A 14,584-nucleotide genomic window follows, 5' to 3' on the forward strand; every position below is an offset into this window, starting at 1 on the left:
ATTTGATGCTCTTTTTACAGCTCCTGAAATGAATAGGCTCGACTCCAAAGCCCATCCATTGTGAAATAAATGGAGAGACCTTTGACAGCCTCAAGATGTAAGATGGCAGATAGAAGGCATCCAAAGAACTAACACGATACGGGGAGGCTACTAGTCGATCTCTACACAGATCTGGTGCCTTCAGAAAGTATTCACACACCCCTGGACTTCTTCCACATTGTTGTGTTTCAAGCTAAATTTAAAATGGATTAATTTGAGATTGTGCCTAGGCCAGTGACAGACAATACTCCATGTCAAAGTGGAATTATGTTTATACCTTTTTTACATTTTTACAAATGAATTACAAATGAGTCAATAAGTATTCAACACCTTTATGGCAAGTCTAATAAATACGTTCAGGAGTAGAAATGTGCTTAACAAGTCACATAATAAGTTGCAGGCACTCACTCTGTGTGCAATAAGTGTTTAACATTTGAATGATTACCTAATCTCTGTACCCCACACATACAGTTATCTGTAAGGTCCCTCAGTCGAGCAGATTCAACCACAAAGACCAGAAACGTTTTGCAAAGAAGGGGACCCATTGGTAGATCATTAAAAAAAAGCAGACATTGAATATCCCTTTGAGCAAGGTGAAGTTATTAATTACACTTTGGATGGTGTATCAATACACCCAGTCACTACAAAGATAGAGGCAGCCTTCCTAACTCAGTTGCCAGAGAGGAAGGAAACCGCTCAGGGATTTCACCATGAAGCCAATGGTGACGTTAAAACAATTAGAGTTTAATGGCTGTGATAGGGGAAAACTGATGATGGATCAACAACATTGTAGTTACTCCACAACACTAACCTAAACGACAGAGTGAAAAGAAGGAAGCCTGCACAGAATGAAAATATTCCAAAACACACATCCTGTTTGCAACATGGCACTAAAGTAAAACCACAAAAAATGTGGCAAAGACATTAACTTTATGTCCTAAATACAAAGTGTTATGATTGGGGCAAATCCAACAACACACCACTGAGTACAACCCTTCATATTTTCAAGCATGGTGGTGGTTGAATCATGTTATGGGTATGCTTGTCATTGGCAAGGATTAGGGAGGTTTCCTTGGATAAAAATAAACAAAATAAAGCTAAGCACAGCCAGTTTCCTAGTGGAAAACCTGGTTAAGTCTACTTTCCAGACAAATTCACCTTTATGCAAGACAATAACAAAAAACACTAGGCCAGATATACACTGCCTTACCAAGATGACATTAAACATTCATGAGTGGCCTATTTTTGACTTAAAAGACTTAAAATGTCTGTCTAGCAATGATCAACAACTCATTTGACAGAGCTTAAAGAATTTTAAAAACAATAATATGCAAATATTATACAATCTAGGTGTGCAAAGCTCTTAATAAGATACTTACCCAGAAAGAGTCACAGGTGTAATCGATGCCAAAAGTGATTTTAACATGTACTGACTCCAGGGTGTGAATACTTATGGAAATTAGATATCTGTTTACATTGTCAATAAATGTGTAACAATTTCTAAAAACATGTTTTCACTTTGTCATTATGGACTATTCAGAGTAGATGGGTGAGACAAAATAAATATGAAATAAATGTTGAATTCAGGCTGAACAACTTAATGTGGAATAGGTAATGGGGTATGAATACTTTCTGAAGGCACTGTGTATCTTCCACATAAGAAGCCATTACATAAGTATTACAGGATAAAGTGTGTAACTATGATAACTTACTTGCTTTAACAGATAAGATGGCACCAAAGAGGATGGCTGACAATTTACATGCACCTAACCAATTGTGCTATTTTGTTTAGTTTTTGTGTTGTTTGTAACTTATTGTTTTACTTATTTTGTACATAATGTTGCTGCTACTGTCTCTTTTGATCGAAATAACTTCTGGAAATCAGAACAGCGATTACTCACCACGAACTGGAAGAAACCTTTTCCTTTAACGAGTCCGACGAGAAGGATATACTGCTCTCCCGGGAACAGGTGCAAATCCCCATTTTTTGTGAAGAAAAGAGGACGCAGATTGGGCAGCTTTCTGAGAATCCGTAGGCGAGCGAGTAAACATTAAGAACTGTAATATCTTATGTTTCACCGAGCCGTGGCTGAACGACGACTCTGATAATATTTAGCTGGCGGGATTTTCCATGCACCGGCAGAAGAGAGAAGTTACGTCAGGTAAGACGAGGGGTGGGGGTGTATGTCTTTTTGTCAGTAATAGCTGGGGCGCGATGTCTAATATTAAAGAAGTCTTGAGGTATTGCTCGCCTGAGGTAGAGTACCTTATGATAAGCTGTAGACCACACTATATACCAAGAGAGTTCTCATCTATATTATTCGTAGCCATCTATTTACCACCACAAAACAAAGCTGGCACTAAGACCACTCTCAACCAACTCTATAAGGCCATAAGTAAACAAGTTAATGCTCTCCCAGAAGTGGCGCTCCCAGTGGCCGGGGACTTTAATGCAGGTAAACAAATCAGTTTTACCAAATTTTTACCAGCATGTCACATGTGCAACCAGAGGAGAAAAAAAACTCTAGACCACCTTTACTCCACATACAGAGATGCATACAAAGCTCTCCCCCACCCACCATTTGGCAAATCTGACCATAATTCTATCCTCCGGATTCTTGCTTACAAGCGAAAAGATAAAACAGGAAGTACCAGTGACTTGCTCAATACGGAAGTGGTCAGATGATGCTACAGGACTGTTTTGCTTCCAGACTGGAATATGTTCTGGGATTCATACCACCTCAGTCACCATGCTTCAATAAGTGCATCAACGATGTCTTCCCCACAGTGACCGTATTTACATATCCCAACCAGAAGCCATGGATTACAGGCAACGTCTGCATCGATCTAAAGGCTAGAGCTGCCACTTTCAAGGAGCATGACACTAATCCGGATGCTTATAAGAAATCCTTCTATGCCCTCAGACGAACCATCAAACAAGCAAAGCGTCAATACAGGATTAAGATTGAATCCTACTATACCGGCTCTGATGCTCGACGAATGTGGCAGGGCTTGAAAACGATTACAGACTACAAAGGGAAACCCAGACATGAGCTGCCCAGTGACGCAAGCCTACCAGACGAGCTAAATGTCTTTTATGCTCGCTTTGAGGCAAGCAACACTGAAGCATGTACGAGAGCACTAGCTGTTCTGGATGACTGTGTGATAACGCTCTCGGTAGCCGATGTGAGCAAGACCTTATAACACGTCAACATTCACAAAGCCGTGGGGCCAGATGGATTACCAGGACATGTACTCAAAGCATGCGAGGACCAACTGGCAAGTATTTTCACTGACATTTTCAACCTCTCCCTGACTGAATCTGTAATACCTACATGTTTCAAGTAGACACCATAGTCTCTGTGTCCAAGGAAGCGAAGGTAACCTGCCTAAATGATTACTGCCCTGTAGCACTCACGTCTGTAGCCATGAAGTGCTTTGAAAGGCTGGTCATGGCCTACATCAACACCAGCCTCCCGGATACCCTAGACCCACTCCAATTCACATACCGCCCCAACAGATCCACAGATGAAGCAATCTCAATCGTACACCACATTACCCTTTCCCACTTGGACAAAAGGAACACCTATGTCAGAATGCTGTTCATTGACTACAGCTCAGCGTACAACACCATAGTGCCCTCAAAGCTCATCACTAAGCTAAGGACCTGGGACTAAACACCTCCCTCTGTAACTGGATCCTTAACTTCCTGACGGGCCACACTCAGGTGTTAAGGGTTGGCAACAACACATCTGCCAAGCTGATTCTCAAGGTCCGTCAGGGGTGTGTACTTAGTACTCCTCTGTACTCCCTGTTCACCCACAACTGCGTGGCCAAACACGACTCCAACACCATCATTAAGTTTGCTGACAACACAACAGTGGTAGGCCTGACCACTGACAACGATGAGACAGCCTATAGGGAGGAGGTCAGAGAACTGACAGTGTGGTGCCAGGACAACAACCTCTCCCTCAATGTGAGCAAGACAAAGGAGCTGATCGTGGACTATAGGAAAAGGCGGGCCCAACAGGCCCCCATTAACATTGACGGGGCTGTATTGGAACGGGTCGAGAGTTTCAAGTTCCTTGGTGTCCACATCACAAACAAACTATCATGGTCTAAACATATCAAGACAGTCGTGAAGAGGGCACGACAAAACCTTTTCCCCGTCAGGAGACTGAAAAGATTTAGCATTTGTCCCCAGATTCTCAAAAAGTTCTACAGCTGCACCAGCGAGAGCATCCTGACCGGTTGCAGAGGGTAGAGCATACAGCCCAGTATATCACTGGGGCCAAGCTTCCTGCAATACAGGCCCTCTATACCAGGCGGTGTCAGAGGAAAGCCCATAAAACTGTCAGAGACTCCAGTCACCCAAGTCATAGACTTTTCTCTGCTACCGCACAGCAAGAGGTACCAGAACGCCAAATCTAGGACCAAAAGGGTCCTTAACAGCTTCTACCCCCAAGCCATAAGACTGCTGAACAATTAACCAAATGGCCACCGGACTATTACACTGACCCCCCCCCCCCCCCCCATTTGTTTTGTACACTGCTGCTACTCGCTGTTCATTATCTATGCATAGTCACTTCACCCCTACCTACATGTACAAATTACCTCAACTAACCTGTACCCCCGCACACTGACTCGGTACCGGTACCCCCTGTATATAGCCTCGTTATGTTGTTGTGTCACTTTATTATTTTTTAACTTTAGTTTATTTGGTAAATATTTTCTTAACTCTTCTTGAACTGTACAGTTGGTTAAGGGCTTGTAAGTAAGCATTTCATGGTAAGGACTACATTTGTATTCGGTGCATGTAACAGTTTGATTTTATTTTGAATAATGTCACAAAGTATTTTCACGTCCGGATTTGGCAGGCAAAACCCAGAGCACAATCCATCCAGGGAATTCTTTGAGGTCACTGTGTTTTCCAATGGTTTTCTATGGGGGACCTGATTTAATAGGGCCCAGATTGCAGTTCCTATGGCTTCCACTAGATTTTAAGTCTTTAGAAATTGTTTGATGTTTTTCTTTTGAGAAATGAAGAAGTAGGGCTGTTCTTTGTAGATGTCACTCTGAAGGGCTTTAGTCTTTTGTTGCGTGTGAACTGGAGCGCGCTTCACGTTGTTTTTATCCTGTATTAGAAACAGTTTATTCTGCCTTAAATGTTATCATTTATATACATTTTAGGATACCGGAGGTTGGATTAGGACCGTTGTTTGAAATGTTTGGACCAAGTTTACAGGTAACTTATTAGATACTTTGTAGTCATGTTGGAACCGGTATATTTCTGAATCAAACGCGCCAAATAAATTGACATTTTGGGGATATAAAGAAGGAATTTATCGAACAAAACGACCATTCATTGTGTCACAGACATTTGAGATTGCAAAAAGAAGATCTTCAAAAGGTAAGGCATTATTATATGGCTATTTCTGACTTTTGTGTCGCACCTGCCTGGTTGAAATATGTTTTTCATGTGATTGTATGCGGGGCGCTGTCCTCAGATAATCGCATGGTTTGTTTTCGCCGTAAAGCCTTTTTGAAATCTGACACCGTGGCTGGATTAACAAGAAGTTAAGCTTTATTTTGATGCATTACACTTATATTTTCTTGAAGGTTGAATATTGATATTTGAATTTGGCACGCTACAATTTCACTGGATGTTGTCAAATCAATCCGAAAACGGGATTCGCGCCTAAGGGATCCATAAGAGGTTATTAACATTGCCCAGCTGAAAAGACAGTATTGCAGTCTTTCCCAACTCTCTCTTTGTGGACCACCAGATTTTGTTTTAGCCCTAAACTGGCACACCTGATCCAAAAAAAAGTGACATTTCTGGTGGTCCCCAAGGAGAAGGTTGGGAATGGAAAGTACTGCACTATTGGTAAGTTCGGTCATCAACTTTTTGGAGGTCATAGTTTATGAAATGTTCTTTAAGCACAACCATTTTTGGTTGATACATATCTTAAGTCTGACAATCGACAACTGCATAGTCACAAAATAAGCCAACATATGTTGTTGGTGGAGAAGTGAAGGGCCTTTGCTCCTGTGCTCTTTGTCAGTGTGTCAGCTCATCTCAGTCATCAATGAACATAATGTAATTAAGGCGACATTCCAATCGTGCTTGTACACATTAGTTTCAAAAAAAGGTCCAATATGCAAAAATTGCTCCCACATTTCCTGGTTGCAAAAAATTTGAATAGTTTGCAGTTTGTGGCAAAACAAGCAGAATACAGTGTAGAGAATCACTGTACTATGTAAACCGCTGAGAAATATATTTTCCGCTGGTCTACGAAACCAAAAGTAAAAAACACAAAAACTAAACTAAAGCACAGGAAGCATAAAAAATATCACATTTCTACAGTGCAGTCGGAAAGTATTCAGACCCCATTAACTTTTTCCACATTTTGTTACATTACAGCCTTATTCTATTCCACAGAAAGTGAGGTGGGATAAGGAGTGGGAGAAATTCAAACTAGAGGTCGACCGATTAATCAGCATGGCCAATTAATTAGGCTAGATTTCAAGTTTCCATAACAATCGGTAATCAACCTTTTTGGACGCAGATTATGGCCGAATACATTGCAATCCATAAGAAAACTGCGTGGCAGGCTGACCACCTGTTACGCAAGTGCAGTGTCAAAAGGACCTTGTGGCTGCAATGAGCCAAGGTAAGTTGCTAGCTAGCATTAAACGTATCTTATAAAAAACAATCAATATTCACATAATCACTAGTTAACTACACATGGTTGATGATATTACTAGGTTAACTAGCTTGTCCTGCGTTGCATATAATCAATGTGGTGCCTGTTAATGTATCATCGAATTACAGCCTACTTCAACTTCGCCAAATTATTTTTATTTAACATTCGCAAGAGAAGCACATTCGTTGCACAAATGTCCCTAACCATAAACATCAATGCCTTTCTTAAAATCAATACACAGAAAAATATTTTTTTGAAACCTGCATATTTAGTTAAAATAAATGCATGTTAGCAGGAAATATTAACTAGGGAAATTGTGTCACTTCTCGTGTCTATGCAAGCAGAGTCAGGGTATATGCATTCATTTGTGCCGCCTGGCTTGTTGCGAACTGTGTTTTTTCTAACAAAGACCGTAATTAATTTACCAGAATTGTACATAATTATGACATAACATTGAAGGTTGTGCAATATAACAGCAATATTTAGACTTAAGGTTGCCACCCGTTCGACAAAAACCAGTTCCAAATTTCACTGAAAGAACAAACGGTTTGTTTTCAAAATGATAGTTTACGGATTTGACCATATTAATGACCAAAGGCTCATATTTCTGTGCGTTTATCATAATTAAGTCTATGATTTGATATTTGATAGAGCAGTCTGACTGAGTGGTGGTAGGCAGCAGCAGGCTTGTAAGCATTCATTGAAACAGCACTTTACTGCGTTTGCGAGCAGCTCTTAGTACAGCGCTGTTTATGACTTCAAGCCTCTCGAGATTAGGCTGGCAATACTAAAGTGCCTATAAGAACATCCAATAGTCAAAGGTATATTAAATACAAATGGTATAGAGAGAAATAGTTGACACATAATTCCTATAATAACTACAACCTAAAAATTATTAACTGGGAATATTGAACCACCAGCTTTCATAGGTTCTCATGTTCTGAGCAAGGAACTTAAACGTTAGCTTTTTTTTACATGGAACATATTGCACTTGTAATTTCTTCTCCAACACTGTGTTTTTGCATTATTTAAACCAAATTAAACATGTTTCATTATTTATTTGAGACTAACTAGATTTTAGTTATGTATTATATACAAATATTGTTGTATTTGAGTATTCAGTATTGTTGTAATTGTCATTATTACAAATATTATATATAATAATAATAATAATCAGCATCTGCTTTTTTTGGTCTTCGAATAAATCTGTATCGACGTTGAAAAATCATATTCGGTCGACCTCTAATCCATACCCTTGGTAGGTCATAGGCATGCCATGCAGGACTTCTCAGCTCTGACTTAGTGTTCACTTTTCATCACTATACTAATAAGGATGGGCTCCCATGTTTGCATTGGACTGTTTTTGAACATTACAACATCTGATGGAAATGTGCCAGGAACTACATTATGAAAGTAACGTGCTAGGCCTTCCTACCATCTCTTGACAGAGAAAGTGATGGGAATGTTTGCTTTTGTTAAGGGTCCAATGTTAGAATGAGGAGAGTAGGCCTACTTCAGAAGTAGGCTGCAGACAAGAGTGCAACTCAATATGTGATAACGATCGGCTTAACTGCAAAGGTGATACTGTTCGTGCTACTGAGGGGTTATTCAAGGGGCATTAATAAATGGTAAAGGATGTTGCTAGTCAATTCCACTTTCAAATGTATGCCAAACAAAAAACATTGATTTTCAAATTTTCCTCCTTTTCATATTTGGGTTTTATTCTACACACAGGCTATTATTTCCGCTGCCAAACAAGACCAAATTTGGTTGGTCAGGACTAGAGGTCGACCGATTATGATTTTTCAGCGCCGATACCGATTATTGGAGGACAAACAAAGCCGATGCCGATTTTTAAAATGTATTTGTAATAATGACAATTACAACAATACTGAATGAACACTTATTTTAACTTAATATAATACATCAATAAAATCAATTTAGCCTCAAATAAATAATGAAACGTTAAATTTGGTTTAAATAATTCAAAAACAAAGTGTTGGAGAAGAAAGTAAAAGTACAATTTGTGCCATGTAAGAAAGCTAACGTTTAAGTTCCTTGCTCAGAACATGAGAACATATGAAAGCTGGTGGTTCCTTTTAACATGAGTCTTCAATATTCCCAGGTAAGATGTTTTAGGTTGTAGTTATTATAGGAATTATAGGACTATTTCTCTCTATACCATTTGTATTTCATTAACCTTTGACTATTGGATGTTCTTATAGGCACTTTAGTATTGCCAGTGTAACAGTATAGCTTCCGTACCTCTCCTCGCTCCTACCTGGGCTCAAACCAGGAACACAACGACAACAGCGACCCTTGAAGCAGCGTTACCCATGCTGAGCAAAGGGAACAACTACTCCAAGTCTCAGAGCAAGTGACGTTTGAAACGCTATTAGCGCGCACCCTGCTAACTAGCTAGACATTTCACATGGGTTACACCAGCCTAATCTCGGGAGTTGATAGGCTTGAAGTCAAACAGCAGAGCTGCTGGCAAAACGCACAAAAGTGCTGTTTGAATGAATGCTTATGAGCCTGCTGGTGCCTACCATCGCTCAGTCAGACTGCTCTATCAAATCATAGACTTAATTATAACATAATAACACACAGAAATGCGAGCCTTAGGTCATTAATATGGTCGAATTTGGAAACTATCACCTCGAAAACAAGACGTTTATTCAATCAGTGAAATAAGGAACAGTTCCGTATTTTATCTAATGGGTGGCATCCATCAGTCTAAATATTCCTGTTACATTGCACAACATTCAATGTTATGTCATATTTACATAAATTCTGGCAAATTAGTTCACAATGAGCCAGGCGGCCCAAACTGTTGCACATACCCTGACTCTGCGTGCAATGAACGCAGGAGAAGTGACACAATTTCACCTGGTTAATATGGCCTGCTAACCTGGATTTCTTTTAGCTAAATATGCAGGTTTAAAAATATATACTTTTGTGTATTGATTTTAAGAAAGGTATTGGTGTTTATGGTGAGGTACACGTTGGAGCAACGACAGTCCTTTTTCGCGAATGCGCACTGCATCGATATTATGCAACACAGGACACGCTAGATAAACTATTAATATCATCACACATGTGTAGTTATAACTAGTGAGTATGATTGATTAAGTTTAATGCTAGCTAGCAACTTACCTTGGCTTCTTACTGCATTCGCGTATCAGGCGTGCTCCGCGTTGGACTAGTTAACCGCAAGGTTGCAAAATTGAATCCCTGAGCTGACAAGGTAAAAATATGTCGTTCTGCCCCTGAACAAGGCAGTTAACTCACCGTTCCTAGGTCATCATTGAAAATAAGAATGTGTTCTTAACTGACTTGCCTAGTTAAATAAAGATGTCCGATTTCCGATTGTTATGAAAACTTGAAATCGGCCCTAATTAAATCGGCCATTCCGACTAATCGGTCGACCTCTAGTCAGGACCAAATCTGAACCAATCATAGAAGTCTGTTTCACATGAAAGTACAACTCAGTAGAGTACATTACAGTAGAGTTCAGTACGGTACAGTTAGGTCTGGCTAATATGGCCAAAAAATCATTTCTCAATTTTTTTCAAACCTATGGGCGATTCTCGATATATCTCAATTTTTCAAAACGTTTTCTCTAAATAAATGTTATACAATTAAAAGGTCAAATACACTGCATTACAAACAGTTAGCAGTAATCTAATGCATTTAGGGCTTGTGAAGTTATACCTAGGATAAATATAAGCCTTCCCCAACCATAATTTTGGTTTTGATTTTATCAAAATAGTTTAACCAACTTTTTTTGTTGCAATAATCACTGATCTGGCTTTGAAGTCTATGAAAATGCTTTTTTTTTGTTACACATTTAACTTTAACCATGCATAATGCACATTCACAAATAATGACTGACTTCTTGTAGCAGGCGTTAGGCTATAGAAAAATAACACAGGTCTCATCAACAATCGCTCAAGTCCAGTGCTTGTGATTAGCCAGCTAATCTTTATATTTCAAGTTTAGCCAACTTGGGATCTATTTGCAAGCTAACACGGTTGAACAGTTGAATTGTTATGAACATACCCTTCTGTCGGTCTCCCAACATTTTGAAAAGCATGTTAGCCTGTCCACTTTGTTCATAGGTTTGATGGATTCTATTAAAATGTAACATGTTTCAAGTTAAACTGTACAGTCGTGGCCAAAACTGTACAGAATGACACAAATCTAAATTTTCAAAGTCTGCTGCCTCAGTTTGTGTCATGGCGATTTGCATATACTCCAGAATGTTATGAAGAGTGATCAGATTAATTGCAATTAATTGCAAAGTCCCTCTTTGCAATGCAAAAGAACTGAATCCCCCAAACACATTTCCAGTGCATTTCAGCCCTGCCACAAAAGGACCAGCTCACATCATGTCAGTGATTCTCTCGTTAACACAGGTGTGAGTGTTGACGAGGACAAGGCTGGAGATCACACTGTCATGCTGATTGAGTTTCGAATAACAGACTGGAAGCTTCATAAGGAGGATGGTGCTTGGAATCATTGTTCTTCCTCTGTCATCCATGGATACCTGCAAGAAAACATGTGCTATCATTGCTTTGCACAAAAAAGGCTTCACAGGCAAGGATATTACTGCCAGTAAAATTGCACCTAAATCAACCATTTATCGGATCATCCAAAACTTCAAGGAGAGCGGTTCAATTGTTGTCAAGAAGGCTTCAGGGTGCTCAAGAAAGTCCAGCAAGCACCAGGACTGTCTTCTAAAGTTCATTCAGCTGCGGGATCGGGGCACCACCAGTACAGAGTTTGCTCAGGAATGGCAGCAGGCAGGTGTGAGGCAAATACTTTTGGAGGATGGCCTGGTGTCAAGAAGGGCAGCAAAGAAGCCACTTCTCTCCAGGAAAAACATCAGGGACAGACTGACATTCTGCAAAAGGTACAGGGATTGGACTGCTGAGGACATTTTCTCTGATGAATCCCCTTTCCAATTGTTTGGTGCATCCGGAAAAAAGCTTGTCCGGAGAAGACAAGGTGAGCGCTACCATCAGTCTTGTGTCATGCCAACAGTAAAGCATCCTGAGACCATTCATGTGTGAGGTTGCTTCTCAGCCAAGGGAGTGGGCTCACTCACAATTTTGCCTAAGAACACAGCCATGAATAAAGAATGGTACTAACACATCCTCCGAGAGCAACTTCTCCCAACCATCCAGGAACAGTTTGGTGATGAACAATTCCTTTTCCAGCTTGATGGAGCATCTTGCCATGAGTCAAAAGTGATAACTAAGTGGCTCGGGGAACAAAACATCAATATTTTGGGTCCATGGCCAGGACTCCCCAGACCTTAATCCCATTGAGAACTTGTGGTCAATCCTCAAGAGGTGGGTGGACAAACAAAACCCCACAAATTCTGACAAACTCCAAGCATTGATTATGCAAAAACGGGCTGCCATCAGAAGTTAATTGACAGCATGCCAGGGCGGATTGCAGATGTTGAAAAAGAAGGGCAATCACTGCAAATATTGACTTTTTGCATCAACTTCATGTATTTGTCAATAAAAGCCTTTGACACTTATGAAATATTTTTAATTATACTTCAGTATTCCATAGTAACATCTGACAAAAATATCTAAAGACACTGAGGCAGCATATTTTGGGAAAATTTATATTTGTGTCATTCTCAAAACTTTTGGTCACGACTGTACGTTGGGCCTACAGAAATAAATGCCTATAAAAACATATTTTTCCAACAACAACAAAAAATAAGTTAAGGCAAGTTAGTTAAGAACAAATTCTTATTTACAATGACGGCCTACCAAAAGGCAAAAGGCTTCCTGTGGGGATGGGGGCTGGGATAAAAAATATAGGACAAAACACACATCACAACAAGAGACAACACTACATAAAGGGAGACCTAAGACGACAACATAGCATGGCAGCAACACATGACAACACAGCATGGTATCAGCACAACATGGCAGCAGCAGGTTTAGTTTGGCAGCTGGGGTGAAAGAGGAGCAATTATGATAGAGGAAACCATGTCTAGATTTAACCTTAGCCTGCAGCTTTAATGTGTGCTGAGAGAAGGACAGTGTACCGTCTAGCCATACTCCAATGTACTTGTATGAGGTGACTACCTCAAGCTTTAAACCCTCAGAGGTAGTAATCACACCTGTGGGGAGACCTGTTTATCCACTTCTCCACCAGACAAGGCGGTGACTGAAAATGTTGTGTTGATTGATGCAAGAACCACTTTACAAAATATTCCCATACCCATTATTACAGATAATCAGATAAATTATGCTACCCTCTGCCTATTGGCTACGTACCTTATTCAAGCCCATCTCAAAATACAACACTGACTCTTTAAGACAAAAAAAAAGCTCTTACCTAGAAATGTACACATGTGTGCTCTTATGGGAAGCAATCACTCCATTGCTGACTACAAAGTATCCATAACTGGGCTAAAAACTCACTAACTAGCAAAGGATATGAAGAAAATGTGCTCATGTGGCTACATGCAGCTCTTGCTTTGATCTCAAACCAAGCGCATTTACTCACAACCACAGCTGTAAACACAGTCCAGTTCAAAGTAAATGGCACAGATCCATATATGGCAATAGTCTGCATACAACAAAATCTCTTCCATAGTTCATTTTGTTTTGGTATGTTACACTGAAAGTGGCTAATATTGCTTTGATTCGATCACAATTCCCACAATAAAGGGAAACGTTGCCAGTGTTAACAGGCAAAACTCGTTGAGTGAAGTTCAATCTCATGCTTCTCTCAGTGGGATGATATTTCTTCTGCACTGCAGTCCCAGGGGGCGCAGCTTAGAGGGAACATTAGTCTTGACTGATAAGGGCTGAGGAAATATAAGCTCCTTGTCTGCAAAATTAACAAAACAAGGCTATGCCAATGTACAAGCAAGCGCCACTGCTGAGGTTACCACCTTTTTGAAGATTGTGTTTCACTGATACTACAGTTTTGATAACTTAATCTTAAATGGCACTTGTTTTTTTATTGACTGACTATACACCGAGTGTATAAAACATTAAGAACACCTGCTCTTTCCACGACATACATTGACCAGGTGAAAGTTATGATCCCTTATTGATGTCACTTGTTAAATCCACTTCAAATCAGTGATGAAGGGGAGGAGACACGTCAAAGAAGGGTTTTTAGGCCTTGAGACAATTTGCCACCTTGAGAGTTCATGCCCCGACAAACTGAGGCTGTTCTGAGGGCAAAGGGGGGTGCAACTCAATATTAGCGAGGTGTTAATGTTTTGTACACTTGGTGTATATGAGGCAATTTAGCAATTACGATTTGTTATCTGTAATAGCTATGATAAATTAGGCATTTATTGCGCACTGTTGGCATATAGAGAAATGCCCCAAAAAAATTCCAGTGTGGGCAGTGAGTCCCATTTGAGCACTCAAAAAATAAAAGTGTGAGTACTCGAACAGCCCATCCCTAGTACAATAAAGTACATTATTGTGTTCTCAACTCTAGTGTGCTCTACTGTGTACTGTTCTGAAGTAGAGTTAGGCGGTTTACAGATTTTTATATCACTATACAAAAATGTGAAAAATACCATTGGGCATCTTACCAGAATGCTAACAAAATTAGCTCAAGTACTAGCGAATTTCCATGAGGCTACTAGCTAAATATGCCAACGAGCGCAAACGAAAATAAACAAATTACAATTACAGGCAATCCAGCTAATAAAGTTATACATGTATAGGTATGGGGCTACCGAATGTCATTTTTGGGGATTTTTTATTATTATTTAAAAGCAAATGTGAACGAGACATATTGAACAAAATAAAGATGTTGACACGCTTGTCTGCTCTGAAACA

The 14,584-nt window shown here is 39.9% G+C and overlaps 1 protein-coding gene across 3 annotated transcripts in view; it reads right to left on the bottom strand.

Moving 5' to 3' along the window:
- Window positions 1–14,584, bottom strand: part of LOC110492691 (ceramide kinase) — a 31,514-nt gene that overhangs the window by 13,390 nt on the left and 3,540 nt on the right. The window lies entirely within an intron of this gene.

This window comes from Oncorhynchus mykiss, chromosome 2 (assembly GCF_013265735.2).
Source record: "Oncorhynchus mykiss isolate Arlee chromosome 2, USDA_OmykA_1.1, whole genome shotgun sequence".
Taxonomy (NCBI): Eukaryota; Metazoa; Chordata; class Actinopteri; order Salmoniformes; family Salmonidae; genus Oncorhynchus; species Oncorhynchus mykiss.